Here is a 6163-nt window from a genome sequence, read left to right as displayed (position 1 = left end):
GGATCAATTCTATATACATTTTCATAGAAGACATGGTGGTCTTGGGAAATTGCCTTACTCCAATCAATCCATGACCATAAGAAGCTGATTATGTAGATATTTAGATATGCCAGAAAAACGAAAACATTTGAGTTCTTGTAGTGGAGTACCAACAGAGAATCAACACTGAATGCAGACCAAACTGGCAGAAGAACACATCAACTTGCAAATGATTGATGCAGGAAAAGTTGAACTGCTGAAGTGCTTGTGAAAATAAACTCCTTAGTCATGAATTGGCCCTATTGTAGATTGTACTGTAAAGTAATCTGTGGGAAAGTACTTTGGTGGTTTGTGAACTGCATCCAAAGACTTAATTTTCAGGTCCATATTGCCAGCTAATTGTTATGTTTAAGTGTCAGTTGCAGGTTCCTGAAAATGACATGTACCATTAGCAGGGCAAGCTGACAGGTTCACACAACACTAAAAATGGCAAACATCTGGATTTTATTACCGAAACATTTATGATGATTTCAGCCCCAACAGTTTGATTTGCCTTTCGTTAATGGCCACAGATCCCTTAATGTTTGAATGTCTCATTGAAATGCATGTAGCAGCATCTTCTATTACACAATGGAGGGAGTGACAACTTTAAAATGAGTCCCAGAAGTGAGACATCTCTTGGAAAACTGGGCACAGAAGTAGGCATCTTGGCTATGTCTTTTATTAAACAAAACCAATTGCTTTAAAGGCAAGAGTTAAAATACTTTGGATGAAATTAAAACATGTAGTCCGTTTCCTAAGGGTAAACCCTATGCCGCTCCATGTCCCTAAAAAGCAGTTGCATGCAATGAGTTTGTCCTGTTTGCACTCCAGGCTTTGATTTCTTTCACAACATATAATGGGTTCACCCCACACTTAGATTAAATTGATGACAGATTAAGCACACACAAAAGAGTGCATCACACATGCAGCAAGCAGACAGGGACAGGAAGGGATTGATCTAGCATTAGCACAAAGCATTCTTTCCTGATGAACAACAGATGTGCTGCCCATGCTAATGAACTAAATGATTAATAAGTATACATCATGTTAGACTTTGTTGTCTCTTCTGTACCAGTAGCCCATTCTATATTTTTTTTTTACTAATATCACTTATAACCCTAGTTTCAGACTGTTGATTAGCTCCTGAAGGCAGACCCGTTGTTTTATTGTCTCACTTTAGTTCAGAGCTTGTTACTGTATTTGGTTTTAAGTACTAGGACACTGTTTTCACTTTGCTGTTTTTTCTCCCATCTCTAAATTGACTTTTTCCATGCAGTATTTCATACAAGTGCATTCTTGTCCCACATTTTAGCTGCTTAGACTTTTTTTCTTTTTGCCTTGCCTTTTGTTATTCTCGACTAGTGAACCATCCCACCTCACGTCTTGCTATTCTGCAGAGTATGTTTAGATGTTACAAGATTCCGGAATGAGGTCAGACACTATTCAAGAGGATATAAATTCAGGTTCAGATCGTTGGTGAAATCCCTTCCTCTGTTCTGAGGACACGTTCCACAAGCATCAGCCCAACACAAATTCTTTGAAACTCTTCAGTTTTTGATTAACTATAGCAGAAGATTGCAAAAATTTATGAACAGAATGCAACAACTCACCATACTTCATAATATTGATTAGTTTGACCTTAATAAAAGTAATGCATATTGTTTATAGGTGTCTATGCACTTTATAGGGTATGGCAATAATCAACAAACCTGCAATTGCAGTGTTCACATGTAATGTACTGTACATTCTGAAGCTGGAATCTCTGACACTGGACAAAGACCACAGTAGATGAGTATTTATTAGGAAAAAGTGCCGCAATTAATTTTCTACATTAGATTCAGAGACTCCAGAAGGCTTTCTCCCAAAAAACATGGTGATGTTAGCTGTGTTATTGTTGGCAGGAGAAGGGAAATTGGAGGCACGGCAATCTCTGCGAATTCACCATATAGAGAATTCAGGTATATGCTCCACATAACACGGAACTATAGGTAATCCTCGATTTATTAGCACAATTGGGATCAGCATTTCCATTGCCAAGCAAGGAGGGTGTTAAATGAGTTGTGCCCAATTTTATGACCTTTTTTGGCCATGGTTTTGTGAATTGCTGCAGCTATTTAGTGAATCACGCAATTGTTAAGTGAACCTGGCTTCCCCCATTTGACTTTGATTGTCGGAAGCTAGCTGGAAAGGTTGCAAATGGCTACATATGATCTTAGGAAGTTGCAATTGTCATACATACATGCTGGTTCCCAAGTATGTGAATTTTGATTATGTGACCATGAGGATGCTGTGACAGTTGTAACTGCAAGATCCAGTTATAGATCACATTTTTCAGTGTCATAACTTTGAATGGTCACTAAATGAAGGGTGCAGGGAAATCAAGGACTACCTGTACTATATAGCAGTACATAGAATGTTAATATCATTCTAGGAGAAAAATAAATAAGAAATCTCACTCTAAAATGCACATTGTACATCTTGTGCATATCAAAGCACTACATTCCTAGCAATAAAATCCTAGGCAAAAAAATCTCCTAAACTTTTCCCAGCTAAGAAATGAATGAATTTTTTTTCCTGACAGACATAGAACCTCTCGGTGGTTGTAGGCTGACATCTACCACAGAAATAATTTGATCCTGCAGAACTTTGATACAATACCAAATATTGTTTACATTTCTTCATTTTAATATTAAGGTTTTTTAAAAGTGCCTATTTCAATGGCTCTAGGAGGTTTCCATGGTAAAATATAAAGCACAAAAGCATTCCAATATATCCCATCCCTAAAGTTAACTTGGAAAAAGATAGATAAAAATAGCTGGTCAGCCACCATCAAATTAGGTCTCAAAAGCCCACTCCTTTAATAAATCTTTTCATGTTTTTCAGAAATACCAAGAGTAAGGGAGTCAAATACCTGTGGGTGCTGGTTTCCAAATATAAACTTGCCCATTCATCATTCTTAAAAGATATTTATAGAGGCATGTTGCTTCCTCTATATTGTCTATAAATAATACATAACTTTCTTGTTGCCACTCCATTATATCTTACTTCACTTACCATACTGACTGGCACTAATATAAATTTGAGTAAACAATATCTAGAAGATCCCTTCCCTTGCTTAGAACATGCTATGGCTTGACATTTGTATTTAATCCTCCTTTAAATGCCTGGATTTGCTGATGGCCTGCAGTCCTATATACCCAAGAATGGACTTCATTGGATTAATGTGGCTTTCTTCCAAAGAGACATATATCTAGAATATTGTTAAACTGCCTTCTTTTTTCAGAGACAGACTATTACAACAGGATATTAGAAGAAATCAAGGAAAGTCAGAGTAGAACAGGAAATATGAAATCTGGGTTTCCAAATATTACTGCACTAAAATTTCCAACAATCCTAAGCAGCATAGCTAATGGTTAGATATCCTAGAAATTGGAAGTCAGTATGTAGGAATGATAAATGAGTTTGATTGCAGACTCGAATTGTAAAATTTATCTAGCGCAGTAATGGCCTTGTCTTGGTCTTGCCTTCTGCAGGCTAATTATACACAGTCCCTTTAACTCAGTGGTTCTCAACCTTTTTAATGCCGCGACCCCCAACCGGTCGTAAGTCGAGGACTAAACCGGTCGTAAGTCGAGGACTAAACTGGTCGTAAGTCGAGGACTAAACCGGTTGTAAGTCGAGGACTACCCAATTGGTCGTAAGTCGAGGACTTTCCCTGCTCGGGAGCGCTGCGCATGCGTGGTTCCGCCCCCTGCGCCGGCCGAGGCATAGCTGGCAAGCGGCAGAGACGGAGCAGGCCGACCACCAGCTGGCCCAGCCCAAGGGAGGTAAGGCACCCGCCGGAAAAGGGGAAAAAATGGCGGACAGCCTTGCTTGGCGACCCCCGTGAAATGGTCAATCGACCCCAAATGGGGTCACGACCCATAGGTTGAGAACCGCTGCTTTAACTGCTCCTCACAGGATTTTCCTTTTGGATCCCTCACCATTCTGGCATCCCCCTTCCAAAATAGCTACAACTGTCAATGTGCTTTTTAGACTGCAGCATCTAGAAGTGAACCCAGATAAAATTAGTTCCTGATCTATGCTCCTGTTCATATATCTCAGAACAGGATGTCTTTTTAGCAGCTCCTTCACTCTGTTGGATCATATCTGTGATCAGTTACAGAACCCATCTTTTCACATATATACAACCAAGTCAACTTTCCACATCTGATGCCAGTGTCTTTCATTTTCTGATAATTTGATGTTCATTCCCTCAGTCCTTTCCATGCAAATCATTCATAAAAATGTTGAGACAGAACTCCGTGGCATTCCACTTGGTTCCACACTCCAATCTGATGTGCAGTTATTTACGAGTACTCTGTGGGTACAATCACTCAGCCAATTACAATTCAATCTAACCCAGTTGTTCTCAACCTTTTTAATGCCGCGACCCCAACCGGTCGTAAGTCGAGGACTAAACCGGTCGTAAGTCGAGGACTAAACCGGTTGTAAGTTGAGGACTACCCAACCGGTCGTAAGTCGAGGACTTTCCCTGCCCGGGAGCACCACGCATGCGTGGTTCCGCCCCCTGCGCCGGCCGAGGCGTAGCTGGCAAGCGGCAGAGACGGAGCAGGCCGACCACCAGCTGGCCCAGCTCAAGGGAGGTAAGGCACCCACCGGAAAAGGGGGAAAAAATGGCGTACAAAAAAAATGGCGGACAAAAAAAATGGCGGACAGCCTTGCTTGGCGACCCCCATGAAATGGTCGATCGACCCCAAATGGGGTCCCGACCCACAGGTTGAGAACCACTGATCTAACCATTGTAACACATAGCTTATATTTTGCAATTATGTTAAGGGTATTATGAGAAACACCACTGAATGATTTGCTGAGATCAAGGTACACTATGTCTGAGGCATTTCCAAAATCTATTAAGATAGCAATTCTGTCAGAAAAAAGAGAGGCTTAGCCTGGCATTATTTATGGCAAACCCATGCTGGCTTTTGTTAATTGTTGCATTCCTACCAAAGTGTTCATAAACATGCTGTTTAATTATCTGCTCAAGAATCTTGCCCAAAATTGATGTCAAAGTGACAGACAGATCCTGGCAACTGACATGTATATTTCTTTGGTTATATACTTCTATTTCCTATGTAGGTCCCTTTTTCTTCTCAAATACATCAGAAAAAACTGTATGTATCACAGTGGTCTAAATAGAGACCAATTTCCCCTTCTTCCTTCTAGCAGAAATAGTTTGCACCTTTTAAATTTCATTTTCCAGTCTTCCACTTCTTCCCGGGTGCTTTTCTCCTTATGAATTTCAAGCCAATGGATCTACCTTTTGTCTGAGTACATCAAAATCTGTTCTTCTGAAAGCCAACATGCAAGTTGGAATCTTTGGTATTTCTCCTGGCTTTGATGCCATAAGTTCAAGGATAACGTGTTTCATTTTGAGTAACACTCATTTGAAAAACTGCAAAGATCCACTAGGAAGAATCCATTGGCATGATTGCACAAACTATCTGTTGCACCCACACTTCCTTTGGTTTTTCATCCAATATCATCATCATCCATTTATACATGATAATCAGAAAGAATGAGACAGTCTCAGTAAGCAACTTTGCTTACTGAGCTTACTTTGGCTCAACTGGTAATATAACCCTACATAAATTGTGGAGGTTACTTCAGATATTGCATGTTTATCATTGTTTTAACCCAACCCTACCCCCTAGCTAAACACATAGAAGCTCACACATATGTATACCAAACATACAGGATAACATGAGGCATTGAATTGTCATGTGTTTATTACAAATGCAAAAAGAACCTCTCTTCTTTGGGGAACAGGTATAAGCAAACAACTTTGCAATACCTCATTCAACAGATCCAGGTGGCCCAGTTAGCTGATGCAGATGAAATACAGGAGCAGCTCCTAAGGAGATGGGAAACAAATGTGGCACTGGTATGTGAGTGAATACAAGCAGAGAATGAAGTAGTAAGCATTCAATACAACTTGAGTAATGTAAAAGTAACACCTCCTGCCCTGCAAGGCAAATAATAATGATAGCATGAGCAGGAAAGATTCTTTCCAAGATCAGATATCACTAATATCTGTGCTTACAGAAGATTACTTAACTTAGAGGTAATCCTTGCTTACCAA

Source organism: Protobothrops mucrosquamatus, unplaced genomic scaffold (assembly GCF_001527695.2).
Source record: "Protobothrops mucrosquamatus isolate PMUCROS unplaced genomic scaffold, P.Mucros_1.0 scaffold340, whole genome shotgun sequence".
NCBI lineage: Eukaryota > Metazoa > Chordata > Lepidosauria > Squamata > Viperidae > Protobothrops > Protobothrops mucrosquamatus.
This window is presented reverse-complemented; position numbering follows the sequence as displayed.